The sequence below is a fragment of the Anser anser genome (assembly GCF_964211835.1).
Source record: "Anser anser genome assembly, chromosome: 1".
NCBI classification, from domain to species: domain Eukaryota; kingdom Metazoa; phylum Chordata; class Aves; order Anseriformes; family Anatidae; genus Anser; species Anser anser.
Window position 1 is genome coordinate 62,609,912 of NC_139720.1, and position 19,264 is coordinate 62,629,175.

Consider the following 19,264-nt stretch of genomic DNA (forward strand, 5'->3'; position numbering starts at 1 on the left):
GAAAGGAAAGGAAAGGAAAGGAAAAAGAAAAGAAAAGAAAAGAAAAGAAAAGAAAAGAAAAGAAAAGAAAAGAAAAGAAAAGAAAAGAAAAGAAAAGAAAAGAAAAGAAAAGAAAAGAAAAGAAAAGAAAAGAAAAGAAAAGAAAAGAAAAGAAAAGAAAAGAAAAGAAAAGAAAAGAAAAGAAAAGAAAAGAGAAAAGAAAAGAGAAAAGAAAAGAAAAGAGAAAAGAAAAGAAAAGAAAAGAAAAGAAAAGAAAAGAAAAGAAAAGAAAAGAAAAGAAAAGAAAAGAAAAGAAAAGAAAAGAAAAGAAAAGAAAAGAAAAGAAAAGAAAAGAAAAGAAAAGAAAAGAAAGAGAATAAATCAGTGGCTCTGTCTTCTTGTGCTGATTTGGGCAAAATTTTAGAGGAGCATCAGTTGTCATTTTACTGAGTTCCTTTGGTTTCTATCTGACGCTGACCTGCTGCCCTCCCCAGGCAAACATCTCTGCACTCAGATATACTCAAGCTGATGACACTTTCTCATAGGATCTTCTCTTGAACCAGTTTTCAGCAACAAACAGTTAGTTGTCTTATCTCTTTGAGCTATATGGACTCAACACCCTGTGGTTTGGATGCCTGGCATAGGTCAATTTCTTAATATTAGAAGTTGTTGGAAAAGCTGCATCTATTTAGTGAAATTTTCTTGTAAAAACCAAAATGATTTAGCATTCCAACAGTTAAAGCTATTTCTTTTATACTTTAAATATTTATGAAATCTTTATTTTCAACATTTTGAAAAAAAAAAAGTGTTTCTGTAGTTGGTGAAGAAACATCTCACTAAAAGGACTCTGAAGTCATAAACCTTAATCTATAAGAAAAAAAAAATTGGAAAAAAAAAAGTTGGAAAAATGTAGAAATTTCTCCTTAATTTGGAAAGTAAAACATGAAAAAATAATTGTCATTTCTTTCTTCAAATTTTGTCTGAAATACTTATGTATAGTACTGTTTGTTTCACGTTTTTCATTAAAAAAATAGAATTATTGCCATTGATTAAATTTAATATTTTTAATAGAGTACGCAAATGTAAGGTATGTAAATATGCTAGTTTGTTCTGAAATAGATGGATAGAGCTGGCATTATGCATTTGTGTTAGCTTACATACATAAGGGATGAAAAATCATATGTCTGTGCCAGACTGTACGATCACAAGAAACTGAAATCTTAGTTCTTTTTCTTTTTAAATTATTTTTATTCATGTCATAACACAATTTATCTCTTAACTAATTGTATAAATATTTGCAATTAAATTGGATATTGGCTTCTCTGAGCCCATCTCCTCCTTTGATTGTGTTTGAGCTTCTAGTGAAGGAAAATTATGCTGACCTTGTGACATCCATAGCAAAGTATTATCTTGACATTAAATGCAGGGTCAAGTGAGGTGCCTTATTTCAAGAATAAGCTTTTCCAGGAAGCCTGTCCAGTGAAATAAACATTCCCATTACTCCAGGTTCCTTCAAGGGAACATTAGCCAGCATACATATGTTGTTATCAGTGCCAAATGGTGCAAATGCCCCCACTAAAATAAAAGCAAAGGAACTTTTTACTTCTGTAAAACACTTCAAATAGGCAGAAAGGTAGAGTTATATTTTTCAAACTTTCAGAAAATAACAACATTAAGAAAAAGTAATCTGGGAAAGCAACATGTTCTGTTCTGCAGAAAGTTTATTTGGACTTTTTTCTCAACTTGAAGCCATCTGGTACCCTACACATCTTAAATGACACAGCTGAGAGACAATTCCTTAAAATATGAAGCATGTTTTAAACTGTGGAGGTAATTAACCCTAGGAAATTTTCTCCTGAATTGTGATGGATTCTTCATTCTTGAAAACTATTACTTTAAAAGTGGTCATTCTTCCATATAGGAGACTGTTGTCTGAACAGAAAAAAAAATGGTTCCTGGAAGCCATGTGACCTGCGTAGGGCTGTTGGCCAGACTAGATGGTTAGAGTGGTATTTTTTATGGATGTGTCTGTGAGACTTTGGATGTGCTGTGAGACTTTGCTTACTGTCTACTTGCTTATACTCTTGCTTTTGCTCGAGAAGAAGAGAATTTATCATTGATGATTACTTACATTATTTTAACTCACTTTTTTTTTTTTTTTTTGGTTGCTGAGCACTTAAGAGAAATGTTAATTACTAATTTGTGTGGGAAAAGGGGGAAAACTTTTGGCGTTGTTTCCTTCTGCACCTGTCCATTTGCTAGCCAGGATCATGGATGAGAGAGAGAGAAAGCTGTAGGCAAGAGCTAGTCCAGTCTGATAGGTATATTGCATGATGGAAGTCTCCTGATGTTCACTCTGCTGGAAGTCTTGGCAGCTCCAACCTGAGCAAAATCACAGGCACAGACCACAGCAGGGTGTACACCATTTTCAAAGCATGAAGGAATAATTTTACTGTTGTTTCAGCTTTGGGGAAGTGCTTCATTCCTTTGTTCTCCAGAAAAAGCAGCTATTCAGAGAGGTGAGCTAGGCTGCAAGTAGAGCAAGGGCTAGGAAGGAAAGTGCAGTGTTGAACAGCCCCAAATTACCTTCCCGATGCCATCAGCAAACAGAAACTGTGCGAAGTCCATGATGTTGGTCCTGCTCCTTTATTGGGTGTAGAGTGAGGAGGGGAGCCATCACCCTGCAACTAGCTCTTTCCTGTGCTGACTGGGAGCAAAGAAGCACACAACCTCTCTTGATATTTGCATTTGCTTATGCAACCTGCAGAGAAGTGTCTTACTATTAAATTACTGCAGTTTGCATCCAGGTTGGTCTAAAATTTAGCTTTTCATGTTTGAGAGCTGAGATGGATCTGTGAAAGCCTTCTGTTCTTCTCCACATCCCAGAGTTTTTTACAAGCCAGTTCTCTTGGGGTATTTTTGGTTGAGGAATGATTGCAATGAAAGCATAACTTCTTTGTTAATGTTAATTTATAAGCTCTTATGACCAGAGGAGTTAAACTGTTGCTGTTAAAAGTGGATATATATGGCAGGAATTTATGCATATCCAGAAAGAGCATGAGTGTGAGCCCAGTGGAAAAATAAATACTGGCACTGTGCTGAAATCTTGAAGTGCAAAATGCTATGACTAAACCAATGATGCTGTTTTATGTAATGTCTCCTTTAGTGAAAAGAAAGCAGGACACATATTCATATTACATTTTCTTTTTTCAATTTTTTAATACTGTGCAGAAAAGCAAAAATTCACTGTGAATATTTCCATCTCTGGTGTGCTGGATCAGTAAATTAGTGGCCACATACAGTTATTGTTTTTTATCACCTACCTACAGCTTTTTCTGTCCTGTCCCGTCACCCCGTCCCCCTATATCCCCCCCCCATTCCTCCCTCCCCCATTCGCACCACCCCCCCCAAGGTAAACAATTTGAATTTCCCCCGAAAATAATAGAATATTTTGAGGGTTCTGTTGGGGAAACATTTTTTCAGTGATTTGAACTAGACTTCAATTAAAGCACAGAAGGAGAAAGAAAGAGCAAGAAAATGTAAGAGAAAAAGATAATAAAAAATAGCTATCCATCATCTATTTCTATCTAGCTTTTTTTTTTTTAAGAATTCTTCTAGTTTAAGTTAATCTCTACATTAACTTCAAATTTCTGATTTCATAATTTCTATTAGTTTCAGCACAATTGTTGTACTCTTTTACAATCTATCATGACATATCATTACACTGAAAGTGCACTTAACAGAGGTAATGAAAGATGTGTCACAACATGTTAAATGATGTCAGTCTCTATCTTTGGAAATCTTTCTGAAACAGGTGTACTGCAGCACTGAAGAGGAAAGATCATAAGTCAAAGATGCTTCTCAAATGTCATCCTTATTGTATCCTGATGGAGTGGTATCTGCTAATCTCTAGTTTCCACACTGAGAAAATTCTTTAAATTGATAGGGAATTGACATAACTCAGAGGTGATACAAGGAGACCCATAAAGGTACCTAGATGTAGTACAGATAGTCAAGAATCACGGAGATGAATTTCAGGCATATTGTAAGATTTTAACTGACAATATTCAAACAATTCCACCTTATTATTTCCTCTAACTCTCAAGGAAGTTGAAGTTACCTGCAGCTCTAGCAGTAGGCAAGAGTGAATACAATTGATTTGTCAATGTGTCAGTGACTATTTCAGGATAACCTGTACAGTAGCTATAAATCCCAGATTTATTTCTCTGGTGAGGCACTGAAAGTGGTTTTATTGCAGATAAACTGACACTGGAAACAAGCTCTCCCTTTCCCCTGTAGCATTCCTATGGGCAGCAACTGTTTGCCTAAAAAAAAAAAAATCACAACAGAGCTGTAGGAGCCTCTGAAGGATTGTATATAACTTGAAAGTTTCAGTGCATAACAAATAAACACTCTTGAACTATCAGATACATTTCTTGTGCAAAAGTAAACCACTCAACGCACACACACACACTTACACAGGCATCAGCCTGTGTCCACGTGTATATACATGTAGCTATATGCTTACATACAAAATGTATATCAGCACATAGACACGTGCCACCAAACCCATGTAAGATGAAGCCAAGGTATTTGTATTCCACTGTAACCATACAAGTACAAAAGCTTATTACGTACTCACCTTCAGAATGTAATATCCAAAGAGGGAAGAATGATTAACCAAGTGTTAACCTCATACATTTATCATGTCAGTATTCAGGGCAACTTATTAACCTCAAGAGAGGATTAAAAAGGGGGCTAGTACATTATACAGACTTGGCAATTTCCTAGAGAGAACGAAAGTGAGGAACGGCTTAGCAAGCCCTTTCCTAGTAGATCCCTGTAATTCATGATCTCCAGGAACATAGAAGAGAGTTAGGAAAGACCTGGGACTTTCGGATCTCGTGCTTTTCCCCTGGGCCACATACCATTCCCAGGACAAGTGTAGCTGTAATTCTCTCATTTGCTCAAGAACTGGGGTCACTTATCAAGAGCAAATTGTTTCCCTGTGAGGGATAAATTTTCCTATTCTTCTCATATTTGGTAGGAATAAAATACTCCTAATAATTTGAAAAACTGCAGCTCACTCAGTTTAAAGAGATATTTTTATTTTATATTTTCAAGGGCCTTCTCTGTTAGCTCCATGCCTTTGAAACTATCCACAGAGTAACAGAATGTGATTGTTTTCTAAATTCCTCTTGAAGTTTCATTAGATTTTGCTGGACCCTGCAACAAGATATGACAAATACTTATATAAGTGCACTTGTTTTTCTAAAGTTTATTTTCCTCTCCTCTGTTGCCCAGAGCTAATATTTGTTTTGTGTGCCACCTTGTAGAAGTATTAGAAGACTGTGGGTATGTATAGAGGGAGGTGACTAGAGTTAAGTGGTAACTCTCCACATGTAAAGAACAATATTTAATTTATTCTTGAAATCACAGAAAAAAAAAGAAAAAAAAAACTAGGGAGAAAGTGGTGTTTGTTAAAACCTTCCCCATTAAAGCCTACAAAGGAATTATCAATTACATCAGCCTCAATATTGATTGCATTTGTGATGCAATCACAAATTGTGATTTGTGAGTTGAAGCATTAACAATCAGCCCCTTCAGCAATTTCTGTCAGGTGAAAATGGAGAGTGCTGAGGTAAAGAAGTAGTGGGGGGTATTTTAAATGTCTCGTGCTTGTGTGGTGCTTGGCTTCAGAAAGCCACCTGCTCCCAACACTTTCCTGAGACACGCATGCATTACAAGCAGAAGAAAGTTCATGTTTTTAGTCCCAATATCCCAATTTACCCAACTCCCTCTCAAAGTGTACAGACTAAAGGCAAAGTGAGCCAGAATCCAGTACCATCCCTGGGATCCAGGACATAAAATGGAAACTTTGAGTCCAAGTTTCTATTCCTCTATTTTACAATTAAGCAAATAGGATTGAAAAGTTATAAAGAGGTAAAATCTGGCTCTTTAGGCTTAATGTTTTGCATATTGAAGCATAATTTAGTCATAGCAGTTCAAAAGGAATGCAAAACGGACCCTATTTAGACATGACAGTAATTACATCTACCTGGTACAGACTTGAAAGCAAATTGAGTGTAAAGCAGAACTGAGCAGCTCCTTCCCCCCCTGGGCTGGGGGAAATTGGAAGTTGGACCCTTCTCTGCCTTTTCACTGAATTAACTGGGGATACAGTCCATGACAATATGACATTGTAAGGACATGTTATCGTCAGAGGGGTAATATATCTACCTTGGTGATTCACTACCAATTATTTAATCAATAAAGAACTGATTTCTTACTCAAAACTGAGCTTCTAAAATTTTCATGATTACTTAATGGAAGGGACAAAAGAAAAGCCAGCTAAAGCCTGTTGGCTATTTGGAATTTGAATATGCATAAATTTCCATTCACAATTAATGCAGCAGTATGCTCTGGATGAAGAGCAAAATCATAGGTTCTGCCTGAAATGAATTTTAGATGACTTGGAGGCACCCTGTTTTGTACTTTGATTGTCTACTTATGACATTAAAAGCCCAGAGGGATCCTAGAGGGGACACGTCTTGGATCCTTTATGTTAATTCAAAGTGAAATTGTCCTAGCTACAGATTAGAAGCATTCATTAAATTAGTAATTTCTTTTAAAAAGTTAGTGTAATTTCTTTCTGTGTTTTTTATTTAAAAATTCAAAGCCTCATTGGAGCTGAATATGGAATGTATTTTAAGCTTTTTTTTTTTTTTTTTTAATAGGATACCGCAAATTTGCCAAGATAACATGTCAGCTAGGATGGATTTCTGGTCAAAGCAGTAGTAAATCACTGTTAGGGATGGAATAAGATAAGAATGGGAACAGCAGTTTTTCAAGAATGAGTAGCAATAGCTTAACTTAAATTAGTGTAACAGGAAGCTAGATAGCTGGGAAATTTTAGAGATGGAGTTTGGTTTGATCACAAATTAGTGGGTAGATGTGTTTTATACCTTAGATTAAGATAAAGCACTACTGTAATATTTGATTACCCTATGTAAAATGTATAATGAACTAAATTTATGTGAATAATTAAAATAAAATAAACACCATAATGAAGAAGATGTTCTCTTTTCACTAAGCTTGTGCTCATGTAAAAGTTATCATCTATTGATACTTTAAAAATACTCTTTGTGACTTTAGCTAACGATTGTAGGTAACCTCGGTAATATTTTCAGCCTTATTAAGTCAATTTCTGTTAAATGTAATTGTTGGCTGCATATCCTTTATATCTCTGTGTGACAGGATATGTACAAAATGTTATTTATTAGTCATTGCATTGCATGTTTATAGTTTCAAACAAAAATTCTTTTTATCCACTGCTGTAGCTTGGGGTGGGTTGCTTGAACTCTCTTGATTCTCAGCTAATGTCAACATGTGAGAGAGGAAGAACCTATCTGGTTCATGTCCCCCTTTACACATTTTTTACTTTTTTTATTTTTATTATTATTATTATTATTTTATGTACAAGGAATGTGCAGCATTGCCAAATGGATAACCTGATGGATATTGACATTATAGCTTGCTGTGTGGAGCTTGTGCTTGGGATGAAGCAAATTCCAGAGCAGCAGGGACCTGAGCCTGGTTCCTTTGCATCCTGTTCCAAAGTTAGAGCACAGTCTGTCTGATGTTACTGAATATCTTTAAGAGGTCTGGCTTTGAAACCGATACAAGAGGAAAACAAGTGGTAAAGCTTCAGGTATTTTCTCAAAATACAATTCCTGCTTGATATTTATCTAGTCCCATGTATTCTGGTGATCAGGAGAGCATTGCCAGAGGAAATGAACTACTGCCAGGCTGAATTCTACCCCTGCAAATTCTACTTTGCTCAATTAGCCCAATCATTTCTATAACGCTTAGAAATAGCAACCAAGAGTTTCTTCAAATGGAAAGAGACCTGTATTCTTATTGCTAGTAAAAATCCTCTACATTTCTTCCTCAGCCACCAGCTGTTTTCTGTGAAAGGTTGAAACAAACTGCTTGAGTTCTTTGATTCACCTCATCTGGAGGGTAATCTTCAGTTGTCATTCTCCACAGAAAATCATAAAAACTGGAAAAAGGTAAGCTAGTAGCTCTGTATGACCGCTTCCACTCTTCTGTTTCCATCTCAACTTCCACAGGGTTAACAGTATTTTACCCATGTTGTGTATTCACCCTAACTCATCCACTGTTCATTTTCTTCAGCTTCATCAAGACCAGTTTTTGGCTTTGTTTGTAAGGTGTTGCACAAAGGAGTCCATAAGCAACACTTCAGTGAAGGAAAAAAAAAAAAGGAAAATCAATTTTACAATTTTATCTGGTCTAGGAGCTGAAAACAGAGGTAAAGGGGATGTTAAAATGTTGTGAAATTGATGCGGAGGTGGGAGGGGGGAGACAACGACACTTTGCTTTTGCCCAGTGTTCATGCTACCCTTTGAAGGTTTACGTCATTTAGGGATTGTCTTTCCCTCTTCCTCAAAAGCCTGGATCAGAGCTGTTTGCCCTTGGAGGCTTCTTCTGGTTAGCAGGAGTTGTCCTCCTACACTCCTGATAGCTGTTCCTGGTGAGGATGAGTGAATTAAAAACCTGAAAGCACTAGAAATGTCAGAAATATGCTCTTTCTTGTGATATTTTAATGAGGTTGCAGCTTATGGTAATCAAGAAACTCCCCACTCTGGAAATGAAAGGGGTTTATGTTAATCTGCTATGACACTGACATTGTTTTCCCAGTGTGAAATGGTGGTGTGTCTGTGTAGCTGTGCAGCAGCAACCACAGCCTGTGCCACCTTGCTGCTGCAGGGCCTGGAGGCTCAGAGTCAGGTTTGGGAAATGGGTGACAGAGAGCTACTGCTGTCCGATGCGAGCTGTCTAGGTCTCTTTTAGGGACATTGTAATAAAGCTTCTCCCTTTGACCACAGATTTGTCTTCAGGGATGGTGCAGCTCTTTGCATTTTCCTTTTGCATTTGCAGTGGTTTGTGAAGCCAGGAAGACACCTCATTTTTAAAACATGCAATTATAGTTAATAAGAGTCTTCCTCTGGAAATATATTTTTATGGGTATATTAACTCTCTCCCTCAAATGTTGTTTTCATAAAAACTGTCTGTTTCACTGGAAATAGTATTGGTTTGTGTTTAGAAAGTTTAAAAAACACCAGACTGGACTTTCATTATAGTTAAAGGGTGAGAGTGTTGGGCAGTTTGGGATTAAAACTTTTCAATTGCGTGATTTTCAAAAACTTTCCCAAAGAACATCACTTTGAAATGTTGTACAGTTGGACTGTACAAATAACCAGGAACATATTTCAATAAGAAGTGGAAGCATATTACCAGTAGAAACTGAGAGAGCCTGGGTTATCTTTTAGTCACAAAACTTGTATGTCCTGAACACATTGTCTTAATTATACATACAATGGTCTTTCATGCAGGGATATACCTTGCTCATTCAGGTAATGTGTAGGCTGTGTTCTATGGACTCTGGAAATGTATTAGCTTTTGGGAGGTGAATGAATGGTAAAACAGAAAAGAAATCTTATTGCTAGATGGCAAAAAAAGATCTTTGCAGGTGGCTGTATTTCAAAGAAAAAATGTTTTTGGTGTATATAAATGAAAAACAGGTAGAAAGATGTCTTCTGGATTGAAGGGACAATTCAGGAGCCTCAACAGTACACTAAAGGCTTCAGGAATCACTCTCTCAAGAAAATTAAATTTGTCTTGAGGTAAAAATGGGGATGAATAAATACCTCGTGCATCCTGAGATAAATAGGAAAAACAGACACTGATTCAAGGTGATGGATTGCAAATAATCTACTATACGAGTGTATCGAAAAGACAAACTCCAAAGGCAAACTTGCACATAAAAGGTATAGTCCTACAAAACTGCTTATGTGCATCTTTGAAAAGCTGCATTTTCTATGGGGTGAGCTGGGAATATAGCTTCACAAAGGACAAGCCAAACAGAAAAGACTCCTTTGAACGTTGCCTGGGACAGAGACAGTCACTTCGACAGTTCCTACCATTGTGGGAAGTTGCTCTGCATTAGGAGGCTAGAACAAATACTAAAAAACACCTCAAAAGTTAGCTAGTCATTAAAATAATAATATCCAATAATATCCAATCTGTGCTTCAGAAAAATAAGAGACTGGCTCCCATGTGTTTTTGGGCCTGGAACAGTTCAGAACTGAATAATTCCTTTACCTGGAAGAGTTGTGCAGGACCTAGTTGAACTGTGAAGCTGGGTGCCTTTAGGCACAGATTTTTTTCTCTGTCTCTCTTTCTCTTTGCCTGAGGCCCAATAATTACATCTCTATCTTGGGAAAACACAGACATACGCCCCATCCCAAAAGCCCCCCCAACATACAATATCTCCTGTCTGGACTGCCTTTTATTTCTTTTCACAGTGAGGGAGAATGGCATGACTGACTTTCAAATCTGTTTGCCTGTATGAGGGGCTGAAGCTGCAGGAGGCATGAACTGTATTAATGCCAATTTGCAGACTTAGAGAAGACTCTGGAAAGTGTAGGAGGCTCCACTTTTCTCAGAGGCCTGGTTTTCCTGGACAGAAAAGGTAGCCGGAAGGTAATTAGGGACTAAAAATCTTTTCACTGCAGTTTTCTGAGTTACCTTCCTGTATGCAAGCAAGGAAAAATCTCCCCAGTTTTCCTGTTTTCATTCTCCTTATTATGAACACTTTCCCTTTGCTCAACTCCCACAGGCACATCTGCTGTGGAAATCTTTTCTCCAGCTGGAAGGATGAGACATATGGAAACTCTCCAAAGCTGTATGTCTATGTCAGCATATGGGGCTCAGCTGAACAACAAACATATTTTTTCAATACAGCTAAATGCAAGATCATTAATCTAGGAATGAAAACTCTATATCATATTTATGTAAGGAGAAGATTGTATTTTGAAAAGCATGATTGAGATAAAGGGCTGCAGGGTCAGGGTGGATATTCATTGCAACATGAGCTCTAAGGATGAGTAGTAGCAAGAAAAAAGTGTTTGCAGTCCTTGATTGTGTAAACAGAGAAAGATCAATCAGAAGAAGAGGTTCTGTTACCACCACATGTGGCATGACTGTATACAGCTTTTGTATTTAAACCAAGACTATATAGAAAGCAAAGATTCTGTTCCACAGAATGTTTCAGGGTGTAGCTATTCTTTTTAACCCTGCAAAACTGAAATGGTTAGGCTTCTGCTGTGTGAAAGTAAGAAAACACATAGGAAGCCAAGCTAGCTGGAGATAAGCAGTGGTGCTGCTCCTGTGGGCCACCATGGACTGAAATTCAAATGGGTGTAGTCTCCATGGGGTGATATGGAAACTAGGTACTTGACGTATGGTATGTTTGAGACTCCTCAGTGGTCACAAGCAGCAGCCACCTACTTTTTCTGCCACCACAGAGCTCCCACAGTGGGGCCTGGGCATGTCCATCCTGTCAGACAGCCACTCAGAAGGACAATCAAGATGATGGTGCTTCCTACTATGTCAAGGCTCAAGCTCTGCGGCATCTGCTCTACCTGGTTCAGATCAGGGATATGAACCTGAAATTTTCATGCCAGGAATGTGCTATGTGTCTCATAGCACATTACAAATGACTGTTTTCTCAGTTTGGGTCTGCTGAGTGTTGAGTTGCAAAAACTGGAATAACTCCTCCAACTGGAGACAATCAATGTAGAACACTAGTCAGTGATTGGGTCAATCCCTTGGATTATGGGAGTTAAAGATTCAAGATGCCTGCTTTGAACTGGGATCATCTGAACATGTGTCAGCCATGTCCCTGGAAAATATTTTCATTGTTCATCTAATTCTGAGGCAGTTCAGAAATCTCCAGTAAATCAATATATTTTCATGTAAAGCTTTGACTTTCATAGAGAAAAGGTGTTTCAAATAAAACAGTATTTCCAATCAGCTCTACTTCACATTAAAACAAACAAACAAACAAAAGCATATTGGCAAACTGAAACATCCAAGAAAGAGCTACAACAACTATTGGAGTCCTGAGAGTCTTCTTTATTACAAAAACTCATGACATTTAGTCTTTCCAGTTTATCTTTAAAGGTAAGTGGTGTCTGTTCACAGCAGATAAGTGCTTATATGTGGAGCAGATTTACTAGGAGACAACAATTTAACCTTCTGAAGGCATAAAAAATTGCAACAAGGCTCTCATTGCTGGAAGCTAAAGCTACTCAAATTCAGAACAGAAATCAATGTCAAATGTTAAAGATAAGGATAATCAATCTCTGAAGCACCTTTTAGAGAAATGGGTTATATCTGCCAGCAACTGTAGTCATTAAACCAGGATTGTTTTAAAACTGTTTCAGGATTCAGCAAAAAGATATTTTTTTTTCTATAAAATAAGTTTTAATTCAACTGGAATTTCAGAACTTGCTTTACGAATCATTTGATAGTACCCCATAGTCTGTCTTATGCAGAAGGTCAGACAAGGTGATCATACTGCTATTTTTCTAGATGAAGTTTTGCAGTTACTTTTTCAGGCTCATAAGTTACAGTGAATTATAATAAAAAATACTAGGTCAAACAAAATGATTTCTCAATAGATTTCCTGTCAAAATCTATTTAAATGAAGCAAAGCTTTTTTCCATTCCCTTCCTTAAGTTTTTTCACTTACTAAAATGTAATTTAGGTGATTTTTCAAAAATATTGTTTCCTTTTGACATTTTCATCAAAATATTTAAATTATTCATTGTAAAACTTTGTCTTCCTTCTTCTCCAGATAAAACTTGTTTGAGAAACTTTACACAAATAGCTTGCTTGACTCAAATATTTATTTTTCACTCCTACACTGAAAATGTCTGTACCTTGTTTTCTGGGCTTGAATGACAAGACTTCGAGAAAAGACATCTGAACTCACTTTCTGTTACTTTTCCCCCCTCCTGAAGGGCATTCAGTCCCTGAACTTACAAGCCAGCTTTCTCCCTTGAAGATTTGCTAAGCTGTAGTCTTAGTTCTAGAGAGATGATGCTGAAAAAATTGTAGATTCTTGTTTATGTGGATGGTTGCAAGTTGTTTTTATTATATAGTATCAAATTAGCACATTTATCAGGATGAAAAGGGAGATAAATAGCTTATGGGGCAAATAAGCATCACTTATTTCACATAAGAACATACCTCACTGCTGGATGGGGTGGGAAAACTCACCAGTATCAGTGATGATTTCTGTAGAAGAAATTTTTTTTTTCCTGACCGAGTTTACTCTCTTTTCACTGGGATTTTATAGTGCAGTTCTAAAGGGTATGCTGAGATGTACCTCTGCAACTTTCCCAAAGGTGAAAGAGAAGGATTATAGGAAGATTTTAGTCATAAATAGATGATTTTTTTTTAAGTCTCCTTTGTTTTCTTACTATGCATGCTGTAGATGAGGAAAGCTCCCAGCAATATGGAGAGGTGAGGTACATAAAAACACAGAGATGGCATTCTGGAATGACATCTCTCACGTTTTTTTAATGTGCCATGGATCTAACACACTTTTAAAAATATGTTTCTTTTGAACATTCCCTCATTTAGGGTAAAATGCAAAGCTTACAAATGGATTATGTTTCAAAGAAAGTTCAGTACATGCTTTGGATTATCTGAGCCTCTGCCTGAACTGTTGTTTTATTTCTAAAGTAAATAGTCCATCTAAACAAACACATTTCAGCTAGAAAACCGCAGTAATCACCTAATCTCATTATTTTCAAAATTTTGCATACTTTGACTCTAGAAGAGAAAAAAGGTTCAGAAACCACCTTCTCTGGTTTTGTCATTTCACTTTGAATAGTCCTAAAGGTCAACAGGGGTATTATGACCCAAAACATATTCTGAGTAAGGTTGCTGCCTACAAAGACATGAGTCCATGATCATATGTTGCCTCTTACACATAGAGAGCATCACCACTGGCATCTTTGTGACTCCAGAAGCCTGTGTCCTTCAGCTGAAGGTGACAGGTTGTCACTAAGTTTTTCTCCAAGGTAAAAGCTGAAGGATGGGAAGAGAGGAAAAAAGAAGGGTGGCAGGGCTGGGGATGTTCAAGTGAGATCAATAGCTTAATTTTTATTCAACAAATGGGGCTGAGTGATGAAGCCTTAGTTGATTTGTTATCTCAACTACCAGGCCTGTTTCTGCATGTAGTCCTTAATAGGTTGCTTTGTGCTCATGATCGGCTGGGAAATGAGGTTATAAAGCTGCATATGAAACATCTCTCTTCTAGGGCTGGAGAGCAGAACCCTTCTTGGATCCTGATCTGAAGAGCCTGATGCAGTGGACAGGTGGTGGAGCAGCCTGGGTGGCAGCCTGGGGTCCCCAGCTGGGAGAGCCACCTACGAAACTCCTCCACAGGAATGTTTTATCATTGCATTGCATTTCCCTCTAATTAAACAGCAGGCAACAATCATCTGCAGACATAGATGCATTAGTAATGATGAGCATTGAAAGCAAGTGTATTCCCCCCCCCTTATTTTTTTCCTACTGCTATAATTATTCTGTTGGGTTTTAATTTGCTCCCGTTATATGTCATAGATAGGAATGGATATTCTGGGTTTTGGTCAGTTGCAGACCTCTTAAACATTCATCTACCTCGTTAATAAAATTGTTGGGTTAGAGACACAAAAGTAGCTGGGCACTGCAATGCCAGATGTTTTTGTATGCTTCCCTTCAATGAAAGAGCCTTGAAGATCTCCCTTTGTAAAGAGCTGAGGGCTTTAGAGAGGGTGTCCTGAAAGCTGGCTTGCTGCAGAGGACCTGTTTTTCTCACTAGCTGGCAGCGAGGCAGTGTGGAAAAAGAGAAGGCTTAATAATATTGAATATTTTCTTCTATGTTGTGTTCACAGATGCAACTTTGCCCCAGCTTGCTCTCTGTTTCTTAGATTTGAAACAATACTTTAATAGCACAGGAATGCTTGCCTAGCTCTAGAAGACCCTGGTTCACATCCCTAACTGTCATGACAAAAAAGATTCAAGCATACATCTTCCATTTCGTTCTATAAGAATGATTGATCCAGATAAAACACTTTCACTTATTGAACTAAACAAAGTTAATCTAACCACCTAGCTTTGTTGTTGGGGCACTGACAAGCAAGGGGGAAAGTAAGTGCTGGTTGATGCCCCAGCTAATATTGAGGCATCCACTGGTATCTGCTGCCCCATCTGAGTATCCTAATAGCAGTATATGAAGGGATCACAGGGATCCAAAGGGTTTCTACTGAAAAGTAGGAGTGTTTCAGCTATGATATACAAGGAGACACTGCTGATGGCCTGGTCACTTGGCCAGTGTAGAGAATGGCTGGGAATCAGAGCCCTGCATCTCTCCAGGACACAGGAGCTGGGCTGGCATGCTCTGCCCAAGACAGGAAGAATGGGTCAAGGTGGGTCATGCTGCTTTGCTGTGGTGTGGGCAGCTGAGACCAGCTGGTAGGTCTGCAGACAGACAGAGCTATATTTGCTTATGAGTTAGTTAATCCCAGCACAGCTTGGGGATGTACTGAGCCTTCTCATTCAGCACTTGGCAGGCTGAGGCATTCTAGCAATGCAACTGCAAGTATTTAGGAACTAGGGGTGTTTTACCAGCACTCTGTTTAGTCTTCCACGTACTGTCCTACACAGGGAGACAGTGCTCAGCACTTGCATACTCAAAGTCCTTGCTCAGTTGTCACCTAAGTTCTTAGCTCCTTTAAGTAATTTCTTTTTTCTCTGTCACTTGGTATGGCTGTTTCTCTGCCCTCATGGCAAAAAGTATGGGCATGCCGGGTAAGGTCTGTTACTTTACTGTATTACAATTCTTGCTGAAACTTCTGGTCTGTTTATTACGTCAGAAGTGTGGGCACAGGGGAAATTAGACCTGTTTGGCATTGCTGACTTCTGCTGAATATGCTTGCTCACTTTTTCCCCTTGCTGTGGGCTAGTGACCTGAAGTCAGTCACCCTTCTCTTTTTCCTTTGCTGTCACAGACTCAGTATGAGAAATGTAATAAAGCCAGGTTGGAAGTTACTTTACACTACAGAACATAGCTTGGACTGTTTAAAATAACTTGTTTATTACTAATACAAACAACAAGGGGAAAAAAAAAATCTCATCTTACTTTTTCTGGCATGACGATATTACATCTATCCAATTCTTTTCTACTTGGCCTTAAAATCAAATTAATTTGCTCTGTGCTTTGCTTCAATTACTTTTTTTCACATGCATCCAACAGTAAGGTGTTAAATGAAGCAGTGAAAATGGGAAAACACCTGTTTCCTCATACCTCCCTTCAAAGGTGCACAACATTTTGGGTTTTCTGGCCAGCAAACTGGTCTCACTCCTTCCTGGAGGCAAGCTGGAGGGGCTCTGTGACCCTACAGAAAACTCCTGATTAAGACACAGCAGCAGCCAACATCTGATTGCTTTGCGTGGGAGTTTTCAGTGAGACATCCTGAGAGTGTAATAACTTTTACAACTGATAGCACTTCTTAGAGCCCTTCTTGTTGTTATTTAATTGATTCCAGGCTGGTGCTTGCTAAGAAAAATACTGTTTGTTGGGTCTTGAGCTGTTTATTATCCATTAATAACCACGTGGGTGGACAGCTGTATTGTTCTGATCAGTACACAGAGCTGTTCTCCTGAAAGAGAGGAGTGCAAAGAATCTGGCACCCAGGCTGTGCAGAGAGGAGAGCACCCTTCTTGCCTTGCAAAGGTCCTTGACCTTGCTCAGGTGGCATAAACCCTTGCAAGGGACCATTGCTGCTTGGAGTCTGGAGCGGCATGGGTGTACCAGGCACCAAGGAAAGGCTCAGCCACCTCCCCTCACCTGAGGAACAACACAAAATTGGGACAGCAAACATCTGTGCTCTAGACTAGGAAAGAAAGATTGCTTTCCAGTGTTTTCCTGAAGTTTAGAATAACAGATTTCATTTTTGTTCTGTTTAAACCATACCCGCTGCACAATTACATTTAATACAAGTTTTAATATAAATCTTGCAAAAATATTTATACTAAGGAAAAGGTAGTTATTTATACTTCAGCTTCTGTGCTTACTTGTGTACAGTGTCCAGCATGTCAAAATCCTGGTCTTCAGCTTTTTCAGTGAGACTGAAAAGTATTTTCAGTTGTGCATATATATGTGTATAAGTATATGAAGAAGATATGTAAATATCAGATATTGAAATATGGAATTTCCAATTCATGGAGAACTCAGAAATTAGTTTTCTGTTTTGTTTTGTTTAGGCTTAGAAAAAAATATATATTTCTATAACTTCCCATGAAATAGGATATCCTGCAAAAAATATGTGTTTAAAATTGTGTGTTATATGAAGCCTGACTCCCACTGACTTGTCATAACACCATATGGAAATATATACAAAAAAGCAATGGATATATGATAATATTGTGTTAAATGAAATTTTCATTTTTACTCATTTTTTCATTTCTGGTTTTGGACTGCTTTTCTGACTCATGTCACTAGAGGTATGACATTGAAATAAAAATTCACAGTAATACAATTTCCTGACAAATACGTGGGTGAGATGTATTTAGAAACTGTTACTGGGCTCATATTTGGTCTGAGCTGAAAGTTAGTTTTGAATTTGTTTCACGTGAACTGCTGACCTGATGAAAAATAGCAGAAATGAAAGATAAAAACTATAGTCCTCCCTACCAAAGTTCTACATTTTCATCTAGGTTCTTCATTTAAGTACTTTGCTCTGGGGCAGCAGTAGTCACCACTATTAATGTATTTTGTAATCAACAGATTGTGAACATGTTTAGCCACTGAGGATCTAGCAATGATTTCAAGGCAGTGACCTAGAGATGAGAGGTACTTTATCTCATTAGAAGATAATCAGCACTTTCTGAGCCCCTTAGGAATTACTGTTTTATGATTAGTCCAATAACTTAATGGAATATAAACCCCTTAGAAGAGGTAACTCTGAACAATAGGCAAAAGCTAATACAACATGTGATAGCTTTTGCAAATGAAATTATTTTAAACTAAAGTCTCGGGGTTTCTTCTGACAAATTAACAACCGAGGGTGGATTTTTTCTTTTTATCATTATATTCATTGCTTATATCCATCACAATCACAACCTAACTGTCCAGTGTAACAGGAAGAACATCATCTTGTATGGAATTGAATCCAAATCAGTTAGATTTTTTGTCCCTTCTGCCCAATTTGTAAAGGAGGGGAAGGGAGGGAAGGATGTGAATGGAAAATGTGTACAGAAACTTCCTTGTCTTTTGGGGTTTTGTCACATTAGTCCCTTGCAATCAGATTAGCAATTTCCTTTGTAAGACTTGTCTCATTTCAGGTTAGTATTCATATGTAGTAATGTTATTGCAAAGTGACATTCCTAGCACAGTCAGTAAAATGCATGCTAATAAGGAGTCATGGAGAGAAGCTAACGTGTTGGGGATGCCAAATGGTGTTAGCAGAGAGGTGCTGCTCTGCCCTTTCCAGTTTACATTGCACCAAGCAGGAGTGGCAAAGACTGGAACATATTTCTTTTGTTCACTTCACCTGAAGAGCCTGTGTGGGGGGTGAGAAAGGCAACTCCATGTCAGCCATGAGTGATACAACCAGAGCATGGAAAGAAGACTGTTTTCATATGTCCTCAGGAAACTTACCTCAAAGGTGGCTCTGCTGTGCTCAAGGACATGCAAGGCTGGACATTGCAGCATCAGCAGTAGCTATTACAAGAACCAAATGTCCTCCCAGAGGGATGCAGACACTCCTGAATGCAGAGTAAAAGCATAAGTAACTAATTATTATTTAATTTATTTAATTTTCCTTCATACATCCTTTGAAACATAACAGATTTCTCTCCTTTCCTCCAACCTCTAAATTTTATCCCATGTCTTGCACAGCCCAAATCCAAAGAAGTACATCCAAGATTGTGACAGTAAGTGTGAGCACTAATAACTAATTAATCATTAGGCAGCAATTTTCCCCACCATAAGAGCAGTTACTGTATCTATTGTTACAGCTGTGTCTGTAAAATCGCACGAAGACTGAAATCCTGGGGCCAATGCGTACCTGGGTCAGGATTAATCTTGTTTAATGGAAGCTCTTTGAGAGAAGGTTTTCCGAGCTAGTCCCCTTGCCTCTACCTATCTTTAATACAGGCAGAGACTACTCTATCCAAAGATTACTTAAACCATTTTAATAAGGATCCTGTCCTAGAGAAAGTTATGTCTCTAAATTGCCCGTAGGAGTGTGCTTTACTATCGACATCTGAAGTGTGACTTATCTCATCTTCATTTCTTGCCTTTCGCAACTGTTCTATGCTGGCTTCATAGTTCTTTGCAAACACCATTGACTTTCACTTT

General features: G+C 38.0%; 1 long non-coding RNA gene across 2 annotated transcripts; it reads left to right on the top strand.

The window, feature by feature from the left end:
• Nucleotides 1-1,976: 1,976 nt before the first annotated feature.
• LOC310880067 lies at nt 1,977-18,038 on the top strand. Of its 2 annotated transcripts, XR_014571361.1 has the most exons (5): nt 1,977-6,181; nt 7,934-8,051; nt 10,368-10,545; nt 10,682-12,027; nt 14,177-18,038. It is a non-coding gene; the product is annotated as an uncharacterized lncRNA (long non-coding RNA). The 2 variants fall into 2 exon arrangements; XR_014571362.1 differs by lacking the exons at nt 10,368-10,545; nt 10,682-12,027.
• Nucleotides 18,039-19,264: the final 1,226 nt, after the last annotated feature.